The following is a 9293-nucleotide window of genomic DNA, read 5'->3' as shown; positions in this document are numbered from 1 at the left end:
ACTAAAATCACGGCTAAGGCAATTTTAGAATGAGCCCTCACATTAATGGCAATGACTCATCTTGTTCTGTGGTTCCTAATATATCAAAGGTTGTTGAAAACGTCCCCTCTCTGTGTCTCATGTTCTCACATATAGGGCCAGGAAGGAGGTCTAAGAAGATGAAGTGTCAGCTGGTAGGCCAGAGCCAAAGGTTGATCTGTTACTGTGGCAGGTAGATTAACTGCTATGTTCTTACAGTGCCACGGCTTAAACCCTCCCAGTTCTCAGCCTGTATCATCCTCACAGACTTTCCAGCTTAGATGCCTTGGGATGAAAGGCAGAGTGTGAAGGGCATCCGAAAGAACAGTTTTGACCAGAGCTCTTCGGGCGTTACCCTTACTTCTGAAGCACTGACTCACCCATCACCTAAGAACCGGGATGTGCAAAAGACTTCTGTCTGCCCGCAAAGACAAAAATAACAAGGCGCACTTTTTTTTTTCCCTCCTAATTTTATAAAAGCCAATGTCTACGTGAACCAGAAACAGAGAATGACATTCTGACCAGCCAATTTTCTCACTGAAGCTTTTACAAAATGAAATTTTCTTCGCTTCCTATTTTTATGCTGTCTTCTCGTGTTGCTGGCACGGGTAACCATCATGCTTGGCGCTTCTGGCTTGCTTGTCATCCAAAGATTTCAAAGTGCTCTGCAGTAGGATTTCATCCTCACAGTGGGACTGGGAGAAAGGTCAGCTCTGTTGTGCCTGATGCGCAGGTAGGACACAGAGAGGCGGCGAGGCTCAGAGGCATGCTCTGCGGAGCATCAGGGGCAGGAGCAGGTTAGAGCAGCAGTGGCTCCGTTTCCACTCAGTCTGCCGGTTCACTCATCCCCGTGGCTGTGACCTCGGCTTCCCGGGGGGCCGAACTCCAGGCTCATCACAACAGATGATGAACAGTTTGCTAAGTGTCTGACCCTGTAGAGAAACTGAAAACCCAAATAAGAGAGGCTTGATTTGTTTTCGAGATTCCCTTTTGGGGCGTTAAGTTCCCTTGGACAAACAAGCCAAAAAAAAAAAAAAAAAAAAAAAAAAAAAGTTGGGGCAGATCCACTGGGTGAAAATGGCTACCAGATTTCAGTACTTGAAAATATCAAAGTATTGGCAAGGAAGCTCAACAACATGATCTTAAAGTCTGCAGTTGGGGATGTAATTAGTACAACCACTGGAAAAAACACTTAGCCTTGTCTTTTAAAACAGATCAGGCACATACGTTTCAATACAGCAATGTTACTCCTACATGTAGCCGGGAGAGGAATCCTCACCCATAAGCTCCAAGAATATGCACACGGATATTCATAAAAATGAAATATTATCCACTGGTGAAAATGAATGGGCCACGTCTTCCCATAAAATATGGATAAATTCCATATCCACGGGGGGTGGGGGGTAGGAGGGTAAGACCGAGATAACAGATGAAATTTTGAGAAGCATTTTTTTTAAAGTCCAAAAGTAGAAAAAGCACACACATGGTAAGAGGAACAAGCACACAGATCATAAAATGGGGGGGGGGGTGGCTAGCAGGAAAGGAAGCAATAACAACACAAGAGCATGGTAGCCCCACCTTGGAAAAACCAAGGTTCTAAGAGAGGAGCAACACAGTACAGCAGATGCGTTCACGCTCTGTATGGTAGGTTCTGTTCCTCCTCACATGGACGTGACATTAAAAAAGCATTGTCTCGTTTATGTATATTCCAAATGTTGCCCCCATTTCCTGTCTACCCTCCAAGAGTTCTTCACCCCATCCCCCCTCTCCTGTGAGGGTGCTCATTCACCCCCTACCCACCTCCCTCACCCACCCATCCCCTACCTTACTCGACCATCCCCCTTCCCTGGGGCATCAATCAAGTCTCTACAGAATTTGGTGCAACCTAATTAGGGAGCACTGAGGCCAGATCAGGCAATCCTCTGCTATGTATGAGCCAGGGGCCATGGACCAGCAACCACTGGACTGAGGTAGGGGTGGGGGGCCCTCTGGAAGACTTAGGAGAAAGATTGAAGGAGCTGAAGTGGTTTGCAATCCCATAAGAATACTAACAGTATCAACTAACCCAGACCCCTGGGAGTTCCGAGAGATTAAGCCACCAACTAAAGAACATATGTGGGCTGGCCCGTGGCATTTTTTTTAGGCATTATAAAATAATTTAAGTCAGTGCTAATAAGCTAACAGTAGAGAAAAGAGTACTAAACAAGGTATGTGTGCAGGGTTTAACTCGTTTAAAGACTATAAACAGTTAACATTTTTTGAAGGATAGCATTTTTTAAAATGTCTGCCAAACTTAAGTCAAGAAAACGTTCAAAATAGGGATGTCATAGAAAGATTTATTATAGTAAGTTTGTAACTCATTTATGTAAAGGAGGAGCAAGATCTTAAAACTCAATCAAAGTTCTGGGGAAGTGTATGAACAAACAATTTTAGGAAAATTCAGTGAGGAAGAGATGAAAGATGTTTGAACTGTGCTAGTAAACAAAAAACTAAAGAATGCGTGGGGACTTTTTCTAACTCTAGGGCTGCTGAAGATTGAAAACCCAGGTATTAGCAGTAGTCAAGTGGGTATTGAACTAGGAGGTACAGCCTTCCAAGAGGCACTTTAGAGATAAGAATACAGCAGGCTTTTAATTATGCCTCCAAGGCTTTGTTCAAGAAGGTCCCGGAAGCTTCTCCAAAAGAAATCATTAGCGTCCTAAAAATATTCACAGCAACATTACCTTTAATAACAAAAATTAGCCTAAATATTGAACAAATAGAAAGTGGTTAAAGTATTGAGCAGCCTCAATGGAAGCCACACAACCATTAAAATGGGATCTTAAAAAAAGCTTATTGACAGGGCAGTGACTCACGAATTATTTGTACTGCCAGATTTTGTATTCATAATACATACATACACACACACACACACACACACACACACACACACACACACACGGGGGGGGAGAGAATGAGGTAGAAAATGTGGGAGGTTTAAATTGAGCTGTATTATAAACTCTGATATGGTTTTGTTTCTACTTTTTCCCTGTCACAGTTTCAACAGTCAGTTTCCTAGATGAACAACATCATATGAATATCTCTTAAAAGAGTAGAAGGCATCTTCCATACAGGGGAAGACACTCTGTAGTCAACAGGGCTGAGTCATAAACACTCCTTGTTGAATGACCAACTATCCTGGCGCAAGCCAGGGATTCTCTCTGTTTCAGCAAAATCTTCCAAAAGGTGAGGACAGTTGGCCATCATTCTACCTTTGGATTGGGAGCTTTCTTCTAACGAAAAAATTTCACCCTTCATCTAAGTAATTCCTTCAGTCTCGGTACAGACATGACTACTCTGAGCTTGCAGACTTCCATGTAAGTTACATCTGAAGGCACTTGTTGATAATGAGCAGAGTGCGTAAACACCATCCACCTGGACGACGTACATCCCCCAGTCTCGATGTGTACTCAAAAAGGTCACTCTTGTGTTGAGGAAGAGAAGCCTGTCTGCCTCATTCTCTACACTGCGTATACATTTTCCTTTTGGGGAGGTAAGTGGCACCTATATCCAGGGGAAAGCTGGGTCCTGAAAAATGTAGTTAGATGGGTAAATCAAGTCCCCTCATAAGGCTCTGTGAAAGAGTAAAGAGTCAAGCAAACACCGCCTTTCCTACAGACCCTTACACAACTGAAACAAATCCTCTCCCACAGCAGATCTTCAGGAAGCTCTTCTATAGGTCTGTGTGATAGAACCAATGGGAATCTCTGTCGCACTGTGAGGCACAGTGAGTAGTGGGTGAGAGGGCACACGGAACCAAAATGGCTGCCTCCTCTTCTGCTTTCTAGTGGTGGGAGTACCTCAGAACCGGAACCGTTACTCACCCACTCTCTTGAGCATGTCTTCTCAGGAATAAATTGGATGGAGGCTGCTGTTGGCATGTACACCACAAAATTTTAAAGACTAGATATGCAGCAAGAGTTCAGAGCAGTGCCTGCAGATGGCTACGCTGAAAAGTGCTCTGAAATTCAGGAGCACCAAGGGCCAGGGAAAGTAGAAGGCAGTTGGAGAAAAGTGCGCGATTGAGCTGGGATGAAGTCTTCACAGAGCCTCGGTGGGAAACCTCCAGGTCTGCCCCAAGTTGGGATGGGGATTGGGGGAGACTTTCATACCTTTGCAAGCCACAAGAAGACAGCCACCTAGAGAATGAAATGGGGGCTTGGTGTCATAGCTGAGAGAGTCACCACCTAGGTCTCCCCTCACAGCTGAGGAACTGGAATCAATGACCCATCAGTGAGTTTGTATCCAGGCCACTTTTCCCTACCTCTGTTTCTGCTAGTGGGATAATCAGGCAGGCCCCTTCCTGGGGGGTGGGGACAGATCTCTTAGATGGCTTTGCCTGGAGAAGTTCTTTAATGTTTTATTATGTCCTTAGACTCCTCAGTGGGCTAGATCCTTCCTTTCAGCCCCGCTCCAGCCTCTCCATGCCGATTGTGTAGAGTTAAGTATAACCCTCCTCTGCCTTCAGGAACAATGTTTCGCTTTGACTTTTGTGAATTATCTTTGATTTTACTTCTTGAATATGCACAATCTAAAAAGGAAAACTGAAAAAAAAAGTAAGCAAACAAACAAATTAGGAAGTGTACTCTGAGAACTCAAGCGACCATCTGGAGAGGCAGAAAACAGTTTGGAGGAGTTGTTCTGTGAAAGGAGACTGAAGAAGTACAACAATCCATTGGGTCAGGAAAAAAAAAACCCAGCCAATGGAAAAATGCAAACAAGCATTAATCTGGATAATGCTGTCTAATGTCTGCGATTTTTCTGGTGTTCCTTTAAATTTCTTTAAAGATATATTTAGGGGAAAACTAAAAAGTACACACTGGTCAAATTATCTGGCCCTTGGATTTTTATTATTTGAAAGAAGCATTAAGGAACAAGGACAGCCAGATGCGGAGATGGCTTCATTGGTAAAGTCCTTGCCTTGCAGCATGAGTCTTGTAGTTTGGTCTCTAGAACCCATTTAAAATCCAGGCATGGTGGTGCCTACGTGGAATCCAGCATGGAGGAGTCAGGCATTGGCATGTTTCTAGGGCTTGCTGGTTGGTTTGACAAGTTCAGACCTGTTGGAAACCCAATCTTAAGGGAAAAAATGAGATACCCGAGGAACAATAGCCAAGGTTAGCCTCTAGCCCGGTGGTTCTCAACCCGTGGGTCATAACCCCTCTGGATATTGCATAGCAGATAGCCTGCATATTAGATATTTATATTACAATTCATAACAGTAGCAAAATTACAGTTATGAAGTAAAAACAAAATAATGTTATGGCTGGAGGTCACTACAACATAATGAACTATACTAAAGGGTCCCAGCCTTCGGAAGGTAGTGAACCACTGCTCTAGCCTCTAGAAGCATGAGCACACGCAATGACACATGCATGAGCTTAGAAATATACACACAAACACAGACAGAGGGAGAGCGACACACAGAGAGAGACAGAGACGGAGAGAAAGAAAGAGGGAGGAAGACATACAATGCCACCTAAGCCTACACCCTAACTTTTTTACAAGTGCAGATGGAAACAGTGAAGAGAGACTCTGGGGGTTAATACAAGACGCTGCTTAATTCTCAGTGCAGACGGATGAAGTACGTGATTCTCCAGCACCCGGAAAGGAGTGCGGTGATCACTAAGAGACAACATATGTTCATTAAGCGTGGGTCATGCAAAACATCCCCTTTTATTTTCCTCCCAGTGGGGAACATCAAAGGTATCAATTCATCTAATTACCCAGAGTATCTGAAAAGGCTGATCATATTGGCTTTGTAATTAAGCTGGAAAATATAGCCAAATTATGAGCTGAGCACCACTGCGCCTGCCTTCCACTCCTTCTCTGTTCACACCTTTCTTCCATCAGCATCCATTCTGTATTCTACACGGTGCCAGAAAGCCCGAGCCCCCTGTGAAAGCTCAGGAGCATGCTGTCAATTGCAACCTAAAGCAACTTTCTTAAGATGCTTCTAAAATGTGGCCTAAGACCAAAAGCATCAGCATAGCATATGGCGCTTGTTAAAAATGCACATTCCTGGAGTCACGTCTCAGACTCACTGAATCCAAATTTCAGGAAATGAGACTCAGGGATCAAGCGCGCTGAACACATGTCCTGAGGAATTCCTCAACATGAGTCTGAGAACCACTTCGAAGTCCTTCTCCACCCTCCTAAGATCGTCAACATTTTTATCAGTTAGTCCTTTCAATTCTAATAGACACCTGGGATAGCCCAGATGTAGGGACACACACCTTTAATCCCAGCACCCAGGAATCAGAAGCAGAGAGATCCCTGTAAATCCCAGGTTCTACACAGCGAGTCCCAGTCGGTGGTGATGTCTGTCTCATCGGAAAAAAAACAAAAAACAAAAAAACCTCGATATCAAATTTACACAGAACTGAAAGCAAAGCTGATAAAACCGATTAAAAAAAAAATCAAACTTAAGTCAAAAGACCTTGAAAAAGAGAGGAATGGGATAAAATTAACAATACACATTTAATAGGGTTAAATGTTAAGTTTTGCCTCCAAGTTCAAAGAATCAACTGCTTAAATACAAGGTAGGAAGGCTTCAGATTGACAGCAGTTCACTTGATAAAGACTTAAAGTTCAATGAGAGTCAAAAAGGGGCTATTATTTTTAACAGAAACTCCTACGGATTTTAAAAGGCATTAGTAGAAATTAAATTTAAGTGGAGGAGGGGCAAAAGCTGTGCCCATCACTTCATGGGCGGGTGAAGCACAGCCACTTTGGAATATTTAAAAGGATAAATAGATTAAACGACTTTGCTACAGTTTGGATGTTGGCTGTCTTCCACAGGCTGTATAGGGAAGGCTTGCTCCCCAGGGTGGTACCCACAGAAGTGGTAGAAGCATTAGGAGGTGGAGCTTCTGGGAGGTTAGCAGGTCATGAGCCCCTGAAATGATATGAGCCTATACTATGTCTGTTTCCTCCATGGAATGCTAGGAATGTCACCCTTGCTATAGATCCCCCAAGCCATAGCTGGGCACTTGATTTTGTGCTGGAATCTCCATAACCATGAGTCAAAGTAAGTCTTTCCTTTGTATAAATTAGCTGTCTCAATACTGGTATGGTGATGACGACCTAATTAGTACAGCCTATTATTATTATTGTTGTTGTTGTTACTTTTTTCATTGCTTTTCATGCTTGTACAACTTGAATTAAAATACAATTATATTACTTCCCTGTTTCCCTTTCCTCCTTCCAGCCCTTCCCAGGTATCATCCCTCCAAACCCTTCCATACCCCCAACTCTCAAATTAATCTTTTTTCTTTATTATTATTTGTAATGATAACATATATGGTATTATATCTTATTATATATATATAAGGTATACAAATGTTATTATATATAACACGTATACAGTATATAAGATATGTAATAATATATACATGCACATTAATATAACCTCTTGAGTTTCTTTCAGGTGTTCCTGTACATATACTTTCAGGGCCGATCATCTTTTATTGTTAACCAATAGTAGTTAGACATTCTTCTTGTCTAGCAAAGTGGTAGTAAAAGATTCTCCTCTGAAGTGGGTGACCTCACTAGCCCAAGGATGTTGACTAGCTTTCCTGTAGCAGGCATGATTCCTCTCCTGTTGAGTACTCTTAATTCCAATTTAATAGCTGTTGGTTCCCACTGATATGAGTGCCATGTATGTACCTTTAGGAATAGATTACCTGGTCGGTCCTTGTGGCAGTTCACAGGTGTCACTGCTCTGTAGACCTCTTAATTGCTTCCCTCCCTTGGCAGCTGGCATAGGATTTTACTAGAGAAGCCCAGTTGTCAGGAAGGGGCTTCCAGGTTAGATCCAGCTCAAATGCGTCCTAAGTGTGCAGTCTTATCTTCGTTAGGATTTCCACTGCTGTGAAGAGACACCTTGGACAAAGCAACCCTTAAGGAAGACAACATTTAATTGGGGCTGGCTTACTGGTTCTGAGGTTCAATCCATTCTCATCAGGGCAGAAAGCAGGGCAGTGTGCAGGCGGGTACAGGGCTGGAGGAGCTGAAAGTTCTATATTGCCATCCAAAGGGAGCCAGGAGTACAATGACTTCCAGGAAGCTAGGAGGGTCTCAAACCCCACCCCACAGTGACGAATTTATTCAAATAAGGACACATTTACTCCAACAAAACCACACCTCCTAACAGTGCCACTCTCTGGGTCTTTACCCATATGCAAATCTCCACAAGACCCTCTGAAAGGAGATTTCTCCTGACTGGTAGTGAGTGGGGCTTTTGGTAGTCTGGTTTTTGTGGGGAGCATTATCAACCCAAGAGACATTGCTTCCCTCAAAATATACATATAGGATAATTTTAGGTAAATTTCAAGTAATTGATTTCTTGAGATTTTAATCAAACAACCCAGGTGTTATTTGCCCCGTATCTCTCCTCCTCCTTCTGTGTTGACTAATAATACATCCTTCCACTTAAGAATTCATGTTAAACAGTGTGTGTCAGAGAAAATATCTTAATCAGGCTTTCTATTACTGCAACAAAACACCATGACCAAAAAGCAAGTTGGGGAAGGGGTTTATTTGACTTACACTTTCAGGATCTGTCCTTCTAGATAGTCCATCACTAGAGGAAGTCACAACAGGAATTCAAACAGGACTGGATCCTGGGGATAGGAGATGATGCAGAGTCCATGGAGGAGTGCTGCTTACGGGCCTTCCCTGGTTTACTCAGCTTTCTTACTCATAGAACCCAGGACCACTAGCCTAGGGATGGGACCACTCATGATGACCTGGGGCCCCTGCATTGATCACTAATTGAGGAAATGCCTTACAGATGAATCTCATGGACACATTTCCTCAATTGAGGCTCCTTTCTCTGTGATGACTCTAGCTTGTGTGTCAAGTTCACACACACACACACACACACACACACACACACACACAAACAGCCAGTGCAGAAGGCAACTAAGTAGTGAGGTATATTAATCCCTCATTATACTAAGAATTAGGAAACAGAATGTTTCACACGTGGAAAGTGAAACTTGGGTTTCAAAGTAGCTGAGTTGATGGAGTTGAGGTTCTATTTTGAAGAGGGAAGAAATGAACTTCGCCTATATTGTTGCACAAGAAAGACCCAAGATCAGAAAATATATTTTGGCTTGATGTTAGAAATAATTTTCTAAAAGTTAGAGAGGTCTCTGTGAGGAACAAGACGCCCTTATGAAGTAGTGATTTCTAGGAGTCAGTTAAAATACCCATGATGCATCTTGTGATTA

The 9293-nt window shown here is 42.9% G+C and overlaps 1 long non-coding RNA gene across 2 annotated transcripts; it reads right to left on the bottom strand.

Moving 5' to 3' along the window:
• Positions 1-450: 450 nt before the first annotated feature.
• LOC108352331 (uncharacterized) lies at positions 451-8136 on the bottom strand. Of its 2 annotated transcripts, none has more exons than XR_005491324.2 (5): positions 7994-8136; positions 6294-6380; positions 4322-4601; positions 3882-4196; positions 451-961 (listed from the first exon to the last, which is right to left on the bottom strand). It is a non-coding gene; the product is annotated as an uncharacterized LOC108352331 (long non-coding RNA). The 2 variants fall into 2 exon arrangements; XR_005491323.2 differs by lacking the exon at positions 7994-8136 and adding an exon at positions 7743-7900.
• Positions 8137-9293: the final 1157 nt, after the last annotated feature.

Source organism: Rattus norvegicus, chromosome 11, assembly GCF_036323735.1.
Source record: "Rattus norvegicus strain BN/NHsdMcwi chromosome 11, GRCr8, whole genome shotgun sequence".
Classification (NCBI taxonomy): Eukaryota; Metazoa; Chordata; class Mammalia; order Rodentia; family Muridae; genus Rattus; species Rattus norvegicus.
The sequence above is the reverse complement of the archived record's forward strand: the minus strand, read 5'-3'. Positions and strand labels throughout refer to the sequence as shown.